The 20,572-nt window shown below is 40.5% G+C and overlaps 1 non-coding gene across 1 annotated transcript; it reads left to right on the forward strand.

Moving 5' to 3' along the window:
- Nucleotides 1–5,282: 5,282 nt before the first annotated feature.
- Trnaw-cca (transfer RNA tryptophan (anticodon CCA)) lies at nucleotides 5,283–5,354 on the forward strand. The gene has a single exon. It is a non-coding gene; the product is annotated as a tRNA-Trp (tRNA).
- Nucleotides 5,355–20,572: the final 15,218 nt, after the last annotated feature.

Here is a 20,572-nt window from a genome sequence, read left to right on the forward strand (position 1 = left end):
AATAGTCATGGACTCGCCCTCTGAAGCTGTGAGCCCCCAATAAACTATTTGTTCTATAAGTTCCCTGGGTTGTATGATGGTGTCTTAGCACAGCAATAGGAAAGTAACTGAGACACATCACAGGGGCAAGCATGGCTGCAGGAACAGCTTGAGAGCTCACATCTCAAACCTATAGGAAGCAGAGAGAGTAAATGGAGAATGGTATGTGGCTTATGAGACCTCAAAAAATAAAACAAACCTGCAGAGATACACTTCTACAAGGCCACACCTCCTAAACGTCCCCAAACTCACCAGGGACCTCTGGGGCATTCAAATGCCTGAGACTATGAGAGGCATCTCACTTAAACTATCTCAGTAGGTAATCTTCATTTACTACAGTGTGTCATATAGGTAATTTGGGCTAAACTCATATTTAATATAAATTTTTAAAACAGAAGTAAGTAAGAAAGTTAAAAGGGATATAAAATAAAGTTACTTTTAATTATTTGTACACAGTGAAGATACTTGGATGTTTTTCCAAAATGGGGAGGAAAATTCTAAAAAGCCTAAAGCAAGTCATAAAAAGACCTGAGAAAGTTATGTAAACTAAGAGGAGATGGAGATGACGCTCAGAGATGAAGTATCTGGTATTAAAATTTCTTAAGTTCAAAGTCTAATATAACTGATTAATCTAATCAAACCTCTACATAAAATAAACAAGTTCTACTCTTGGTAACAATTCTAAATACTAGTTTAAAAAAACAAAATGGGGGGGGGGGGGGGTTGACTTGCAGGGCCAAGCATTCAAACCCATGAGTCTATGGGAGTCAGACCCATTCAAACCACCACACAAATGAAAGATGTTTTCACCAACTATGAAACATGCTCACTCTGAAAGACAACTTTTTACAACTATGCGTGGCCTTCTGTGCCCTAACCACCCACGTTCTCTGATTTAAAAAGACTACCAGTACCCTGTTGTCAAAATCAATAGGTTTAGGGGACAATAATTAGGATACTTAAGGGAGCATCCCCAGGCTATCTTACAAGTCCCAATAGAGAATATTTCTTTCTCAGACTGTCAGTTAGAGACTAATGTCTGCTGTGTCCTCAACAAGAATGGCACTCAGCTTTTACCAGAATCCTTCATTTTGCCTTATTAAACAAGACTTATATTAATTGTGATGTTGAAAAATTCTCAGTATCCTTATCTCTCAATGTTTCCCACAAAGTTATAACAGGATAGATCCAATGGCCAATCTGAACTTAAGCTGGACCATGGAAAGCTCCTGGAGTTCATGAGCTAACCCAACCGCCTTCTTCGTGGTGTACACCTTTGGGTGGACAATAATAGCAACCATATCAGCAAGCTCCCTGGTGTCTATACTAAGCTGCCCAGGGGTTCTTTGGATGGTTTTGTTTTGTCTTGTCTATTCTTTTTCTCTAATGAGCTCAAGACTGCCCAACTGTCTTCCTAACTACACTCTCAGTGGGACTTATAATTATGCCAATAAATCTTACTTTGTATATGCCATAGGCACTACTTCACCAGCACAGCATATGATAAGGAGATATGCTATCATCAAACAGCTGTCAACTCTCCTTGAAGGGACTCTGACAGCTGTCTCTTCCTATGTTGCCCCTTTGGTCAGCTTTGGTCTACATCCCAAAACTCCAGCGACACATAGGGTGACCTCTGAGAAGGGGACATGAAAGCCCAGGAGCTACACACAAAAGGAAAGAGGCCACCGATAAATAACAAAGATGGCAAACTTTTGGCTTTTTTCTTGCTCTCCTTACCTGTAGACAAAGCCCCTTCCCATTCCAACTGATTTGTCCAGGCTAGTCAAATAAATCCAAGGCCATGTTTTACTTGAAGGTGGGCAACTGTCAACTCCCCTTCTCTTTGTCTAAGCTAACCAATACAAAATGGGGAGAAGGGTACCATCCCAGGCCACCAAAAATGTTTGGAACCACAAGCTCACCAGGGAAAACCAAAACCAGAATTGAGTTTCCAAAGCCCCTCTTCTTACTTTGTCAAAAATCCTCTCTCTCTCTCTCCCTCTCTCTCTCTCTCTCTCTCTCTCTCTCTCTCTCTCTGTGTGTGTGTGTGTGTGTGTGTGTGTGTGTGTGTGTGTGTGTGTGTGATGGATGTGTACATCCCTGAAATACAGAGGTGCCACACTAACTATATTACAAACGAAAACCCTAACCCAGTGTAAAGGACCTGAGGAGCAGAACTCAGGTTTGTAAGGCAGCATGTCTCCTAAAGAGGAAGATAACTGCACACACAATGTGACATTCTAAGTAAACCTTGATTCTCAAGGCTATGGGTCAGTGTTAGATTCCTAAATGCAGAGTAAAGAGACAAAAGGCCAAAAGGGATCAAATCTGACCTGAACAGATAAGACTGTTTATTAGCACACACAAGGCACAGCCTCGCTCCCAGGGAAGGAGGGGTCTGCAAAGGGAAGAGAGCTGGACAGCATTCTTATAGGGGTTGGCAAAGGGCTCGGGTAAGGGAGGTGCATACAGCGCATTAGTCCAGATCTAGCAAAGTTTGTTCAGAGTTGTTCCAACAGTAATCATGAAACATACACCTATTTGCACACATAATTCTACACATTCATAAAAACATCTGCACCTGCACATGTTAACGTATGTTATACATGCACACAATCATGTAGCTAACAACAGCTGAGTATCTCACTGTGAGAGAGAAATCAAAAATAAAGAAAAATGGAATCATGCTGCATTGCAATGAGGGCACCTAACACCCAGATACACCACAATCCATCAATGGGAAACAGAGTTCTCCAGAGAACAGTGTGCAGATCATGTGCCATACAGCTGGGGCAGGGGAAGCACAGAATGAGATTGGAAGGTCCTGTCCTATTAGCAGTGTCAAAAGGTTAGAGGAGCCCGTCCCAGCTGCCACTGTGCCACCTGATGACTGACAGCACTATGCCTCCCACTCCTGACCATCAAAGCAGAAGAGGTGACTAAGGAACTCTGGGGACCTTTGCTTGAGCAAAGTAGACTCCTGCAAACCAGCCCAGGCAAAGCACCTAGGAAACAAATGGCTCTAAAAGCTGCTTGCATGAGTGCACTCTTCACTTACGGAAGGAATGATTTCAAAGACTGCACTGTGGCACTCCTTGAAATTAGATGGTCTCACAAGTCCACTAAACTTTGCTTCACAGTCTGGCCTTCCACTGTCTGCTATGAAAAACCATTCAAGACTTCAAAATCTTCCTTCCAGAGTGCCACCGCTGGGGCCATGTGGGAGGCAAGGACAGCCAGATATGATTAGTCTTTTGGAAGACACCAACTTAGACACTTTCTGTTGTAAATGTGTTACAAGCATGCCAAAGGCCATCGGCATGCATGGGAAAATGGGAAAATGTTTCCATTCCAATGGGAAACATTTTGCACACACAATCCAAAAGCTTCTATTCTTCACTCTCATTGGTAGTTCTGAATATCAGGGTAGGTCTCCTGAGGGATCACAAACTACCAACATATTTGAAATTTCAAGTAGGAAAATGGGAGGCAGGAATCAAGAACTGGTTAGTTTCCTTTTTCCTTTGTGTGCAAGTCAGTGTTTCACTGAGCCAATTTATTTTTCTTTTCTTTTCTTTTTTTTTTTTTTTTTTTGGTTTTTCGAGACAGGGTTTCTCTGTGTAGTCCTGGCTGTCCTGGAACTCACTCTGTAAACCAGGCTGGCCTCGAACTCAGAAATCCGCCTGCCTCTGCCTCCTCCCAAGTGCTAGGATTAAAGGCGTGCACCACCACCTCCCGGCACTGAGCCAATTTCAACAGCTCAACTTTAAGACCATTGAAAACAAACCTGTCGAACCTTCCTGGACTGCCGGCATTTGGCATTTATATCGGAAAAAAGAAACTAAAGTTGCTTATTGACAGCAATAAGCAGGTGTTTGTGGCTTCCATCTGCTTGTTGCTTTTCTGGGTTGTCCACATGTGAGCGCAGTCGCTCATGTCTGTCTTTCATGCATTCAGATGGTGGAATTTTACTGAAGTGCCATCAGAGATGCAGAAGACGCTCACCCCTAAGAGGAAGAAGGTTCAAGATCGGGATAAGCTTTTGTATCACTCTCTCTTGCCAAACAGAATACATTAGTAGACGTCAATGAGAAGAGACAACATGCAGTTAAAGGAAGATTAAACTGTGTTAAAGCATACTCCGGTTAAATGCTCAAAGACATCTCTAAATCGCTTATTGGGCAGGAAACTTAAAAGTGTAACTTTAGAATAGAAAAGGATATCAAAAACATAAAATACATTGAACGTTTTTAAGGCAGAAGGGTGTGGTGTATCAGAAGTACAAGAGCCCACCTGAAGGATTTATAATGGCTGAAGTTAAAACGTTTTCAGCAACAAAATAAAGGATAAAATTGTATGAATTAACAGTATCCACGAGTCTGTGTGGTGCAAACAAATAAGTACATATGTAAATAAGAAAAATCAGCTTTCTCCCGAAGGAGAAATATAACGTTAAGTGTAGATGAAAATCGCCAATAGTCAAACACCGCAGCAATAGTTGTTCCAGTCAAAATGGGTACTGCAATCAGTGGTTTCAAGGGTAAGAAATGTGCACCTTCGACAGTGTGTCCCATCCCTAGATATTATTTTAAAAGGGAGAAGAGTAGCTTTACAATGAAGAAACTCATCGGCCCTCATGTGGATCTACTTTTATCCGACCTACTAACAGCGTGCAGCTCCTGCCCCTCAGATGCTGAAAAGGGCACGCCATTCCTTTAAGAGATGAGGGGGGAACAGTGTGAGGAAAAAAGAGGTGGATAGTAAACCTCCCGAAGATTAAAAGTGAGCTGCGTATCACATAAAACCACCGTGTTTATGGGTGCACCTGTGATGATAAACCAGCAGGTCCTGAGAAGAGGCAGCGCCTAGGGTCAAGCCGGCAAGGCTGTGGCTGACCGCAGGGCTGGCTCCGCCCATTCTCCTGGCCGCTGGTATCGGAACCCTAAGGGCGGTGGGTGTGGTTACCAGTTTTTATAATGCTAGCCTTTCCCCTGATGTTCAGTTTTCAATACGTTTAAGTTTTATAGCTACAGAAGGAAGAAGGGGGAAATGACACAATTCCGTTCTTAAGTGTGTGAGTGTGACCTGGGGTTTTCCTTCCTCCTCGCCTTGGGGACAGGGTCTGCCTGGATGGCTGGCTCGCTGCGCGCTGCTATATGAGCTGGTCCAGAAGGAAAAGGAGGAGAGGAAGCCGCCAGGATGCTGGAGCCTTAGAGGATCAAAATTCATTATGTATCAGTGACCTCGTGGCGCAATGGTAGCGCGTCTGACTCCAGATCAGAAGGTTGCGTGTTCAAATCACGTCGGGGTCATGAATACCTGTTTTCCCACAATTGTTTCAGTGAGCTAGAAAGGCCAAAACCCTGGCATTTTCAAATCTACAGACAAGTCATTTACCCAATTCTTCTCTATGCTGACCAAGAAACTTGGCTACTTGAATGTAAAACCGCCTCAGCATTGAGATGGAAATTTAATTAAGCAAAGAACCAAATCAATTCACAGATGATGAAATAGAAGCTAGAAACATAAGCTCACTGTAATTTACACCAGCGCACTTGTATATTTAAATACATAAAGAGGAACAACAGAATGAAGAATTAAGTTTTAAACTCTCAGAGTTTTGTTTGGTTGGCTGGTTAGTTTTGACCCAGGTGTTGGGGGCTTCAATAAAGGCCCTCACAGTCATTTTTAAGCTGAGGTTGGGGTGACCGAAAAATTTTCACTGAAGTCCTTTACTCACACACTTCAAGCTCTGGAAGACGACATAGACCTAAAATCCAGAAATGAGAAAAATTAAAATCCTTATGATTGAATTTTTCCACTCAGCTGGTTTAGGAAGGTTTTCTGGAGTGTTTCTAATGCTGCTGGTTTCTTTTAGCACATCTAAGCAGCAGGTTTTAACCCGATTCTAAGGCATGGTCTCCCTGACTGTGACAGGAGACGCCTTGTGCTCATTCACAACTGTTTAACTCACTGCCAAACACAAACTCTAAAGTCATTAGATTCTTCAAGCTTTCAAATCTTTATAGTCAACAATCTCTTTTTTCAGCATCAGATTCTAAGAATTAATTCTGTGGAAACACCTTCTTTTAAATGTCTGCTGTTCAGGGTTGTGAATGGATAAAAGTTCCCCTTCTCATATGAATAAATAAGGTTTTAAAAGGTCTGCCTGTCAGATAATATTCTATCCTAGCATCATCCTCATTATTACAAAAGCAGAATTTGCTGGGGACTTCTTTGTGTATATACGTGCATGTGTGCATGTGTGCATGTGTGCATGTGAGTACAGATTTCTCAGTGATTAAACACCAACTCATCTTATTTAAAATTAGCAAGGATTTGTTTCCCCATTATTTGAAGATCAAAATAATCATACATTTTATAAAAACTGATACAAAAGTGTTTTTCTGAAAAAGAAAAAATAGGGGGGAAGAGAAAGAAAACTTGATTTTTTGTTTGTTTGTGTGCATTCACTGACACAAAATAGTAAGCTTCATCACTACAATGGGGTTAACTTCATAAAGAACCAAAAGAAAAAGGAAGAAGAAGAAGAATAGTAGGAACTCTGACAAAGGCTCCAAGGCCTGCGACAGAATCCTATGTGGGAGAAAGAGTCCAGTCCTGAGCAGAGCACTAAAGTCAGAGAGAGAGCAAGGGAGACAGGCTTACTCCTTTCATGTCAACTATCCAGGGCTTGTAGGACAATTTCCTGTCTCCAATGACTAAGGAGCCTCCTCATGGCCACTGCACCCTCCTAAGGCTCTGCACCCTCCGAACACAACAAGCCGAGGAAGAGGTGCTCCAGGCAGGAACACTTTTTAAATGGTTCGCATCTATCTCTGAGTCAGTGCAGCCGCCTCAGCAGGTGTCCATATAGTGGCTAACCTTATATTTCTTTGTTAGAAAGGATTTCCAGCTTCCAGATTATATTGAAGGAAAAAAAAAAAACCTAATGAATGTTTCCAAGTGTGCTTCTCTAAGGTTTAGGAGGGTTGTAGACGGCCAACTTGCAATCTGACACCGCCCTCTAGTGGCTAGATGAGAAAATGACATGACCCCTGGGCACGCCTATGGCTTTAATAACAAATGCCTCCTAGAAAGGCCTCTTTTTCCACATCACACTCTGAAAGACAGGACTGCTTGCAAAGTAGGCTATCAGAGTGAATATTTAAGAACCAGAGTCAAGGCCTGGATCACATGATTAGCAGGGCCTGAACCTAGAGACTATTGACAGTACCTGGTTTATACCACAGCTGTGTATGATCATGCCTTGTAATGCCTGTCTCATTCTACTCTAGGCAGGTAATAAACCAACCTCTCAGGTGCAAGGTATTCTCCTGAGCCAGCCTGTGCCTGCTAGAGGGAGACTACAGCCCACTGTTCTGTTTTTCCAGCAAAAGTGCCACAAAAACAAAAGTCAAAATAAACAAGCAAAAGACAAAAAAAGAGAAAGAAATAAACAATCTACAAACAAATACCACTGGGTTCATTTTGAGTTAGTCAGTTAATTATTCCTGGGCACCATACCCAGTTGATGTACCCAGTGATGCTCCCCTGAAGAATACTGGTTGTCCCTTTGCCAGTGGATGCCAGTGGCATATAGCTTCCCAGTTTTAAAAAAAAAAAAAGTGAGTCCTGTAAACTTCCTCCTCTCCATGCTAGGACCTGCTCTAGCTTGAACCTGTGCAGGCCCTGTGTGTGCTTCCAGTCTTTGTGAGCGCATATGTGCGTCATTGTGTCTGGGAAGACCGTCATGGTGTCTTGCTCTCCAACCTGAGGACACCTGATTGCTGCCCTGGCTGCAACGAGATAGAGGATCCAGAGGAAGGAGCCACCACCTGAGACATGCCAAACGAGGGATGGGTTGGCAGCCTTGCTCTCGAGCCTCTCTGCCTCTTGCTTCTGAGTCAGGTACCCCATGCATGTGTTGTCGACTGACGCTTATCAATGTAGTGAATAAACCTTAAAATCAAACAGTTCCTGGATGGTCTCTCCTTCCTAGCCTTAAGCTGAACGTGACTGGAGTAGTCGGCAGGATTCCACCTTCAGGGTAGGATGCCGAGAAGGAAACTGGACCCTCTAAGGACCAGAGTAGTCCTGATTATTTTAACTTTCACCAAATTGGCAATAAGCCTCTGGTCATACAAAATTAATTGCAGCCCAGGCACAGAACTAGCCAGAGCTCTAAGGGAGATGGTGAACGAAAGACCACCACCCCAAAGCCAAGAGCTGCTGAAGCCAACCAACCGGCGCTGAGGAGGTAGGAAGAACCAGGGGTGAGGGGCCTCATCATGAGACCACAATACCTTAATGCCATCTGCTGCCTGTGCCGTAGGAAGAGCTGAAGGAAACCCATCGAGACTGGCTGACCAAAGCCTGGTGAGAAGGGCAGATAAACTATTGGAAAAAGTAATAAGAAACTCACCCCACACTACCTTTGGGTGGTGTATAAAAAAAAAAAAAAAAAAACTATCAAAGCTCTATACTTACTTTCGTATATATTAACACCAGAATGAAGAAACTAATTAGTGGCCTCAAAGCCATGAAAGTGAGGCCACATGCCATGGATCCCACAGAAAGGAACTGGCCTGGAACAATATAAGGCCTGAAGGGAAGCCAGGTTTAAGGAAGTGAAGATTGGGGTCTCTCTAACAGGAGCCACTGCCAGGCTGCCCAGATAGTAAAGAAGATCCTGTGATAATGAAAACCATAGTGGACACAGATAAAGACAGACTAATTCACAAGAGCCAAGCTGCTAATATAACTAAGAAATGGGGATGAAGAATCCCTTTAAATATGCTCTCCTAACCCAGGGCCCAGGCAAGACAGCCATATCCCTCCCAGTGACATCTTCCAAAGTTACTACACCTAGAAGATTCACAGGATTTGGTAACAATGGTGAGGAACCACTGGTGCAACAAATAGAAATTAGTCCACACACTCCTCAAGAAATAAGTCAGTCATGACAAGAATATGCCCAGGATGGAATGAAGGATGCATCCTAGCTGATAAAACTCTGGGGGAAAGGAGCAGACACAGTCATGCTGTCAGAATTAGAGATGAGGAAAATTAAGACTACAGTAGAAAACCCAGCAGTGTATGAAGCTATAGAGCAAGTCCTAGACACTTCTCAAAGCTATGTATGCCCTCCCTGGGCTGGATAACCGCAGCCTGGAGGTTTGCATTTCCATCTTTAGACCTTACACAATTTAAAGCAATGGCAAAATGGAACACTTTCCAAGAAGCCATTCAGGTAGTGAGAAAACTAGGAGTACTGTGGTTTATATATAATGAAACAGCCACACCACAGGCTGCTCCATTTATACCACAATTCAAAAGACTTTTAATTAAGGGGTCACCACCACATGTGAGAATTAATTTGGCAGGACCATTTCAAAATTGCAGAACCGTTTCTGAGGTAATTGGATACAGGGAGTTAGGCCAAGAAAAAGTAGTAACATTAAATATAAGAAGAATGCACTTAAATTAAGGAGAAAAGGCAGATTTTTCAGACCATTCACAAACATTAGACCCTTCGGCAGAAAACCTGGAATGCCGTTCGTTTATAAACAGAACCCCACAGAGGTGAACACCAAATAGGATTTTTGGAAGGAACAAACATAAGCCTTTTTTAAGGAACAGAAGGCTGCCACAAAGGTGGCCGCCAGTACAAAGAAACAATCAGTGCCCAATTATAAGAGAGCAAACACGTATATCTTTCAACAGGAATCAAGCCAGGTGCCAATAAGACCATATATGATGTTGCCCCTAAGAATTAAGAATAAGACAATAAATGTTAGGTGGCTTATTAACACAGGCAGTGATGTTAATATATATGCAGTACTACCAGACACTATACCAAGTAAGGAAAAAATAATTATAAATTGAGTGGCAGGAGAATCCATAGTACCAGTATATATGTTAGAATTAATGGTATATGACAAAATTATTCCCTTGGGTTTTGCATGTTGCAGTGCACCAGAAAGTACTTTAAGCTTCCCATTTTTAAAATGTTTCCTGATTTTCTAAATTTTAAAAAGATTACCAAAGTAAAAAGTAATCTAACAGAAGTAAAAATAGAGCCTATAAGGCTACCAACAACTAAAGCCTCATTTACACCACATACCCAATTCAAGGAGGAATGAGGAGCTATCTGAAACCATTAAACCCTACTAAAGGAAGGGGTAACTGAACCAACTTAGAGCTTCAATTTCTAAAGTCCAATTCGGCCAATTTTAAAACCAAATGGTAAGTGGCGAGTGACAGTAGATTGTAGGAGAATCAGTGAATTGTCCCCTAAACTACCAGGACAGTTACCAGATGTAGAAGATATTTTCATGAGAATTAAGAAAGCAGCACCAAAATGGCTGGCAACTATAGATTTGTCAGACATGTTCTGTGGCATACCACTGCACCCACAAAGCAGAGAATACACCACATTCACTTGGCAAGGAAGACAGTACCAATATTTTAAACTACACACGGACACATAAACAGCCCAATTGCCCATAACATTTTTAAGTGGTCACTGGATAAGGTCAGGCCAGCACCTAACTGTAGTATATAGTCATTTGTTGATGACTTTTCGATAATAAGACAAGAAAAGGAAAATATACACAAAACAGTATACCAAACCATACAAGTATTGAGAGACGATGGTTGGGTCATCAATAAGGATAAGGTATCAGGACCAGATACAAAGGTCACGTTCTTGGGTGTAATGTGGTCTACTACAGGACCAGAAATACCTACAGAGGTCATAGGTAAATTTGAATAGCTTAAATCACCAACTGATAAAACAGAGGTACAACATCTTATAGGATTATTTGGATATTGGAGACAACACATACCATACTTACAACTCATTCTGCAATCTTTGTATAATATTAGGAGGAAAGCAAATGATTTTATTTGTGATAAGCCCCAAGAACAGGCAGTGAAAACAGTGCTAGACTATGTAAAGGAATATTCTAAGCTACAATACATCCAACCAGATGATATAGTTTATTTAGACATAGTGTACCTGAAACAGTATGGACACTGGAACATCTTTCCCAAAAGAAACGGTAGAGAATGGCCGGTAGGCTTCTGTTGTAAATAGCTTCCTGTGGTTGGAAAATGAATCCTCTCTATTTGAGAAAACAATTTGGACAGCATGCCAGGTCTTAAAACCTTGCCACAGCAGAACAAGCAAGTAATATTCAGAACCACCATTTTGATCCTAGATTGAGTCTATGCACCAGAGGAAGCATGGGCCGGTCTACCCATTTTGAAGGGAAAGTACTACAGTGAAAATGGCACTTAGCAGAGCTCCTTCGCTCTGGTACCCTGTCGGCAAAGGGGCTGTGCCAAAAGCATTGGAGGTAATCATTCAGACCGACTGCTCTATGACTCCACAGGGATTGGCAATCATCCCAAATGCCACCCCTCCCCAGAAACAGGTACCGCTAGGGCTTTGGATACAGGAGAGTACCAGCCTTCCCTGGTAAATGCCTGGTTTGCAGATGGTTTAGAAACAGAACAAGGTCTGGTGATACAGAGTCAACCACACAACCCATAACCACAATAAATCCATGCAAACCAATGAATTGGACATACCATCTGTTCAACCCTGGCCCCTACGATCAGGGATGCCGCCTTTGTCCAAGCCATATGGGAAGAGATGCCCCAATTACTTGAAAGAAAAGTTAGATGAAACTTTAAGACAGCAATAGGACACAACAAATTGGCTATGTATAGCAGAATGTCCTAATATACCCTGGTATGGCAACCTAGTGCCATACAAGACACCATCCTGGGACTACAGTATTAGAACTGAAAAATTCCAAGATCTAAAACAATGGTGAAAAGCAATGGTATTGGGCCATTACAACATTACAGACAGCCATGAGTGTTTACTGACTCCATTCTACAACCGTGGACAACAACAGTGACACCATGGAGAAAAGCACCATCTTGCATGTACAGCACTACAACACATACATGCTACCTTGTAGGAGTAGAAGGCAACATTGCAGGGACATCGACCCCCCAGTATAGCTTATTATTGTCTGAGCAAAACAGCAATACCATATGTAACAACAAGCTTTGTGGGTCAGAATGTTATGGGCTCACTTTACAAAAGTTTGAGCCACACCTCTTCAACTTTTAAAATCATGAACACAGAAAAGTTTGGATGGAACATTAAGAACAGAATAAGGGTATCAAAGATGCTATATATTGATTGGTAAATGGAATATCCCAGTACTATTTGGATAGCAATGAAGGCTATATCATTTAAGCCTGGTACTTATAATAAAACTGACACACAAAGAATAGTAAACATAACAGGACCTTGGCACGCATTACCTTCCTATAGGAGGACTTAATAGGCAGTCACATAGTCCTCATGCTTGCTGATAAGCACCGAGGTAACGAGACCTTCTGGGACACAGGTAATAGAATGAAGTTCTCCAGTCAGTTGAAATCAATCTGGGATACAGTACTAGACACCCAAAGGATAGATTTCCCAATACCATGGGACATTAAAGCAAATGACACTACGAAACCAATGCCAGCTAAAAATGTTACTGTGTTTAAAGAGACACAACAAATACCAGCCTTTGAAGTTTCAGGGTGGACACAGGTGGAATATATTAAGCCATATATTATCCTGCAAAATATAGAAAAGGTAGGCACACCTCAAGAATTAGAGGGTTATAGAGTATTTTATTCTATTCCAGCATTACAGAATCAGACAGTACAATGACAGAAAACTTGAAATTTAGATATGAAGGGTGTTTCAAAAATTAAACATGATAGCTTATCATATTATTTTCATTATTTACTACCCAATCCACAATGTAAAGAGTGGATGATGTTGGATTGGACAATCCATAACCCTAAAGCAAATGTGCAAAATATGACTGAAGAATTGTGAGATAAAATGTATTATTTTCCCATGACCAGGAAATTATGACACAATTCAGAACACTCATGTTTAGTAGACAGAGGTAACAAAATATAATGATACTATGTAGATTAAATTTAAAACAGCCCACTATCCTAGAGGATGGATTATACCACCACCAGGTAAACCAAAACTAGTAATAGCTCCGTTTATTGAACCAGACACAACATTACCAGCACAAGTCATTCTCTTGCCAAGAATTAGACCCATACAGTTAAAAATTAATTTAGTGATATTACAGTGGCCCAAAACATATTACCCAGATGGATTTTCTTATGAGCTACAGTATTCCTCACTGAATAAATTCAGAGGAAAATCCCTACAAGCATTAGCAGTGGGAGCTTTTGTGGCTGGAGCAATCCTCAGAGGTATTATGGGCAGTAGCAGCAGCCATTCTTCAGCCTATTGAAGCAGAATTCTATTGTATACAAAAAATTAAGGCAGACACAGTCAAAGCATTACATGTAATATCATAATCTATTGATGAATTGCATACAATAGTTAGTGCCATGGAAACAGAGATACAGGCATTCAAGGAAACATACAGTCAGGAATACAAAAGGACATTGAGTCTCATTACCGCTAATCATAACCTGATTGTTTGCCAAATATATAAATCTAATGTAGTAAGTATAACTAGAGAATTAGACATATTGTTTACAACTGGAATAGGCAAACAAGCCCCAGAATTTGAAACTATTATGAACACTGAAAGAATGTCTTACTGTGCTGAAGGCATATGTGAACTTAACTTAGTACAAATATTTTTAGATAATGCACAGAATGGATACATGGGTAAACATATACCACAACCAAATAAATTGTACAAAACACCATATACACAGGAAGAAACCTGGGTAACACCAATTGACAGCTTCATATGGATAAATGTTACTAACACACCAGCATGCATCCCCCACGGAACAAACTTACAGACTAGAATCCAACACAAATTCATATCCACACATACTGATAAGAAAGATGGAAGTAATACTATACCTCAGACTGTAAAACCCTGGGTAACTATAAATTCTTGGTGTGCATCAATAATGAAACTATAACTAGATGCAATTATTTAAATAAAACAATTGTGCATGATAATCATGTAGAGTGATAATCATGTAGAGTGGAATATCACGAGAGGGTGTTACCCAGTACGTAATTATTCACAGACGGTAGTATACAATCAGGTGAGAATAGCCATAGTAAACTGCCAAGAAAAAATATTACTTCTCATCTGATGCACGATTTGATTTTGAATGACAGAAAGGCCACAGGGATAAATTTGTTAAAACCATTAGAGAAATCGTTGAGATAAGAGCACAGTGAGAAACAACTACAGAGCATACATCCAACACTCCTGAATTAAGAAAAATTACTGCTGCGTATGATTGCAGAATTACACAATATGGTAGGGCTACTCAGAGCAGACACATACATTCGGAAGGACTGGAATAAGGAATTGAAGAAGTGTGGCATAGGGGACCAATTAGCTAGGATTACTCGGTTTGATTTTGTGTGTTACCCTGTATATAATTGGTTTCATTGGTTGAAGGTAGTATTTTGGTTCATGATATTTTGCATTCATCTTGTACTAACCATAAGAATAAGTTTGTTTCTTTTAGACGTGTCTGCAACAAGAAAAGCAAGAACTCCTAATAGAAGAACTGGGGAATGCACTCAGAATGTCAGTGCGACCTGGGAAACTCCTCCTCAGCCAGATACTACTTTGTTAATTGTTTCCATAAAACTATAGAGCCATTGAAAGACTTAACAGATTGCATGTGTTTCACATTTGGAATTCCCCCAAATTGTACTTATTGTACATCCCCGTTAACCATGATGCACCTCTGGGGTCCACCAGAGGAAAACCTGCTTTGTATGTTAGTAAACTATGCTTGTTTCCACTTGCCAAACCAGACACCTGCTATATAAGAAACCAATTAAACAGGCAATTCGCTGCATAGCCTCTGCGTTTGCAGCCTATATAAACAAAGGCAGCCATTATCAATATGAGCTATGAAAGCTCTGATCAGATGTGATCGTGAATCTGCAAACGCCTTGCTCCATGGAGACTGCTGCTACAGTGGAGACTGCCGTGGGGTCTTGCTCTCCGACCAGAGAACAACTGACTTCTGCCCTGGCTGCATCGAGATAGAGAATCTAGACGAAGGAGCCACCATCTGAGACACACCGAGCAACTGACACATTCAGAGTCCATCATGGTGACTAAAGGTTGAGTTGGCTCACAATGTGAGACACAGTCCATCGTGGTGACTGAAGGCTGAAGCAGCTCCTCATACTCCATCTGCAGTGAGGAAGCCAGGGACCCCAGCCCATGAAATTGTGCCACTCACAATTAAAGTGGGTCTTCCCACCCAATTAACTTAATCGAGATAATCCCTCAGAGGACTGGGCTAGAAGCTTGTCTCCTAGGTGAGACTAGATTCTGTCATCTTGACAATATTAATCACTCCATGTCCGTCTATCCCTTGTCAACTTAACACTCAAATAGTGTTATTTAAATGGTAACCTTCTACCCTTGTCCCCATGGGCTCATGTCCATCTCACAATGGAAAATGTAGTCATCAAAAGTCCCCATCATCCTTAGCAAGTCCAACACTCTTCAAAAGTCCAAGTTTCATCACACATACACCATACACACACATATACTATACACACACACCATAAACACATATACTGTACACACACATGCACACGCCATAAATATATACACCATATATACATACATATGCCATACATACATCATACACACATATATCATACACATGTACATATACCATACACACACATACTGCATATATACACTCACATATACCATACAATACACCATACATACACATACATCATACATACACTATACAAACACAAACACTGCACACATACATGCACACACCATAAACATATACACCATACACACATATACACCAAACACACATACAGCATATATACACACACATACTATATAAACACACATACAACACACACACACACTAAATATAGGAGTGTAAAGAAAGTCTAGACACAGACAGATTCACTGCAAAATTCCACCACACTCTTAAAAAGAACTAACACCAACACTTCTTAAATTGTCCCATGAAATAGAAAGGGGAGGACTGCTTCCAAACTCCTTTTATGAAACCAGTATTATCCTGAAACCAAAGGCAGATAAAAGCATAGTAAAAAAGAAAATTACAAGTCAATCTGCCCTGATGAGCAGAGATGTAAAAATTTCTCAATAAAATAAAAACTGAATTAAGAACACGTCAAAAGAGTGTTTACCACAATCAAATTGGCTTCATTGCCGAGATGCAGGGATGACCCAAGTAATCAGTAACCATAGTAAATAACGTACACAGACTCAGAGATAAAAGTCACACAAGCATCTCAATAGATGCAGAAGGGCCTTTGACAAACTCTAACATCCTTTCATCATTTGAAAAAAAACTGGAGACATTGAGAATGGAAGGAACATATCTAAACATAACAAAGGTTATTCATGACAATTCTACAGGCAGAGAAGCTGGAAGCATTTCCACTAAAATCAAGAACAAAGCGAGGGTGTCCATGGTTCCCATTTCTGTTCAAAATAGTCCTTAAAACCTGAGAGAGCAAGACGTGAGGAAACATAGAAAGGATACAAATAGAAAAGGAAGAAGTCAAGGCACCCTTACTTACAGATGGTACTAGTCTATATGTAAAGACTCTAAAGACTCCACCAGGAGACTGTCAAGAGTTGACCAACATATAAAAATACATACAAAATCAGAAGCCTTAATGCATACCAATGCTAAGCACACAGAGAAAGAAATCAGAGAAACAATTCTATTCACAATAGTCTCAAAAACAATAAAGGACCTCGGAACAAACCTAACCAAGGAAGTGAAAGACCTCCACAAAGCAAGCTTTAAAATGCCAAAGAAGGGAATTGAGAAAGACACTAGAAAGAACTCCCAAATTCATGAGTTGAAAGAATTAATACTGTAAAAATGACCATCCTAACAAAATCAATCTACAGACTTAAAGCAACACCTATCAAAATTCCAGGACCATGCGTCACAAAAAAAAAAGAAAAGAAAAAAAAGAAAAAAAAAGAAAAGAAAAGAAAAGAAAAGAAAAGAAAAAGAAAAGGCAGTCTTAAATTCATATAGAGTATCAGGTGTATTGGTGTACACCTTTAATCTCTCAAGTCAGAGGCAGGGGGATCTCTATGAGTCCAAGGCCAGTTTGGTCTACACAGCAAGTTCCAGGGTATCCAAAACTACGTGGTGAGACCCTGTCTTAAAAAAAAAAATTATGTGAAAACATAAAAGTAGCTGTACAGCCAAAATCACCCCGGACAGTAAGAAAATGCTAGCAGTATCATAGTATCTGATTATAAGCTATACTACAGAGCCATAACAAAAACAGCAGAGTATTTATTACAGAGCACCAGACAGGTAGGCTTATGTACTAGAACAGAGGATGCAGGTATAGACCCACACATCTACAGCCACGTGAGTTTTTAAATTAAAATATAGTTAGATCATCCCCCCCTTCCTTTCCTCACTCCAACCCCTCTCATTCCACTCCCCATTCCCTTCCAAATACATAGCTTCTTTTCTTTGTTATTGTTACATTGTGTGTGTGTGTGTGTGTGTGTGTGTGTGTGTGTGTGTGTGTGTGTGTGTGTGTGTGTAAATCCTGCTGAGTTCTTTTAGTGTTGCTTGTATGCATATGATTCCAAGGTTAACCGCTTGGTATTTAATCACCAATTAAAAGGGCTCATCCCTGAGTAAGACTAATTCTTCCCTAAGCATTCCCTAGTTGTCTGTGGTTTTCTTGTCAAAGGTGAGGACCCGTGAAATTTCTTCTTTCTAGGCATGTTCATTGGTGCTGTTCTTGTTTCAGGCCTTGTTTAAGCAGCAAGGTTGTTGAGATGTCATGTGAAGCTTCTTTGTCTCACCCAGATTTCCTGGTCTCTGACTCCAACAGTCTTTCCACCATCTCTTGCTGCAGTGTTCCCTGGGCACTGGGGTCAGGCGTTGTGTTGTAGATGAACCTACCGGGGCTGGGTTCCCTATAGCCAGTAGTTCTCTGCATTTTGATCAGTTGTGGTTTTCTGTAATGATTCATCTATTCCAAAAAAAAGAAGCCTCTTTGATGAGGGGTTGAGAGCTATCCTTATCTGTATGTATAAGAATAAGTATTTAGAGCCAGGCATGGTGATGCACCTATTTAATCCCAGTACTTGGGAGACAGAGGAAGGCAGATCTCTGAGTTTGAGGCCAACCTGGTCTACAAAACGAGTTCCAGGACAGCCGGGGCTACACAGAGAAACCCTGTCTCCAAAACCAAAAAACAAAACAAAAATCTTTAATTACATTTTAAAAAAAGAATAAGTATTTAGTATGCAGTTAGGCATTATACATAGGATGCCAGTTACACAAAAAAGAAGACCAACAATCAACAATTGGGCCTTAGGAAAGTAAAAGACTTTTATAGAGCAAAGGAAAGTGTTAAGTGAAAACAATAGGGGAAATTCTTCACCACCTGATAGAAGATGAATGTACACGGTATCCAAAGAACTCAAGAAACTAAACATCAAAAAAGCAACCAACCTAATCGTAAAAGTAACTATTGAACTGAACATAGATTTCCCAAAAAGGAAAAAAGAAACACAATTTCCTAACAAATATTTGAAAAGCATTGAGTTCCTTAATCATCATGAAAATACAAATACAATTTCTGAGCTTCCATCTTACCCCAATCAGAGTGGCTGTAATCAAGATAAACAAAAGACACATTGGGGAGGCTGAGGATAAGGAGAAGTAGCATCATTCATTGTTGTATTGGCTAGTCTTATGTCAACTTGGCATACAAACTAGTTATCTGAAAACTCTGTTGACAAAATGTCTCCGTAAGATCCAGCTATAGGGCATTTTCTTAATTAATGGTTGATAGTGGAGGGCCCAATTCATTGTGAGTGTTTCCATCCCTGGGCTGGTCATCCTGGGTTCTATAAAAAAGCAGGATGAGCAAGCCAAGGGGAGCAAGCCACTAAGCAACATCACTTTATGGCCTCTGCATCAGTTCCTGCCACCAGGTTCCTGCCCTGTTTGACTTCCTGTCCTGACTTCTTTTGATAATGAACAGTAATATGAAAGTGTAAGCCAAATAAATCCTTTCCTCTCCAACTTGCTTTTTGGTCATGGTGTTTCATCTCAGTAATAGTTACCCTAAGACAGTCGGAGTATAAACTGGTGTGACAACTACCAAAATTACCACAGAATTTTCTCAAAAAAGACCTCTCATCCTCAAAGATCAGCAGAACTAATATCGTGGGAGTGGTCATATTACCAAAACTAATCTACAAATGAAATGCAATCACCGTTGAAATACCAATGACATTCTCCACAAGAACTGGTGGATCATAAAATTCATATGGAAATGCAAAGCCCATGGATTGCCAAATCAGTTTTAAATAGAAAGATATAGAATTATCACATGGCCTGGCTTCAAAATATGCTACAGAGCCATAGTGACAAAACACTAATGTACATCACTGAAGCATAACAGAGGGCACAGGCAAAGACACGCTATTCAATACATGGTGCTGGTAAAACTAGATACTCATCTTCAGAAGAATAAAATTAGATCCAGATCTCTCATCACAAACCAAATAATCAGTTCAAATGGAATCAAAGACTCTAGCTTAAAACCACAATTGTTGAACCTGCTCAAGGAAAATATAGGAGAAACACTTTGGGATACAGGTTTATGCAAGAAATTTCTGAATAGCACAGGAATTAGGCTCAGAAATTGACAAACTGCTCCTCAACCTTCCTCACATTGTGACACTTTAATACAGCTCCTCATGTCATGGTGACTCCCGATCATAAAATTATTTTCATTGCTACTTCATACCTGTAATTTTGCTTCTGTTATGAATTATAATGCAAAGATCTGTGTTTTCCAATGGCCTTAGGCAAACTCTTGTGAAAGGGCCATTCAGCCCCTAAAGGGTCATGACTCACACAAGTTGAGAACCACTAGTCTGGACTATATACAGAACTGTGCAGAAATTAAACATCAGAGCAGTAAATGGGCCAATAAACTGGACTCTCAATGGAAGACATAAAAATGACCAATAAATACTTTTAATGTGTTTGACTTCCTTAGCCATCAGAAAAATACTACTTAAAGATTCTATCTCACTCTAGTCAGAATAGCTATCGGAAGAAAACAAATGTCAACAAATGCTTTTAAGGTTGCAGAGAAAAAAGCTATCTTATCTGTGATTGGTGAGTGTGTAATGTGCTGCAGGCACTATGGAAATCAATACAGAGGCTTGTGAAAAAAAAGTAGATCTTCCATATGACCTGGCTATACCACTCCTGGACATACACCTAAAGGCATCAACATGTTACTATGCATGTGCTTGCACATCTGTGTTTATTGTAACTCTTTTCACGAGCACAAGAAAAATGAATCAGATTAATGTCCATCAACATTAATTACTGCCCTGATCTTAATTTCTTTTCTCCTCCTACTGATGGGTTGGGATTTCCTTCTTGTTTT

This window comes from Arvicanthis niloticus, chromosome 6 (assembly GCF_011762505.2).
Source record: "Arvicanthis niloticus isolate mArvNil1 chromosome 6, mArvNil1.pat.X, whole genome shotgun sequence".
Taxonomy (NCBI): domain Eukaryota; kingdom Metazoa; phylum Chordata; class Mammalia; order Rodentia; family Muridae; genus Arvicanthis; species Arvicanthis niloticus.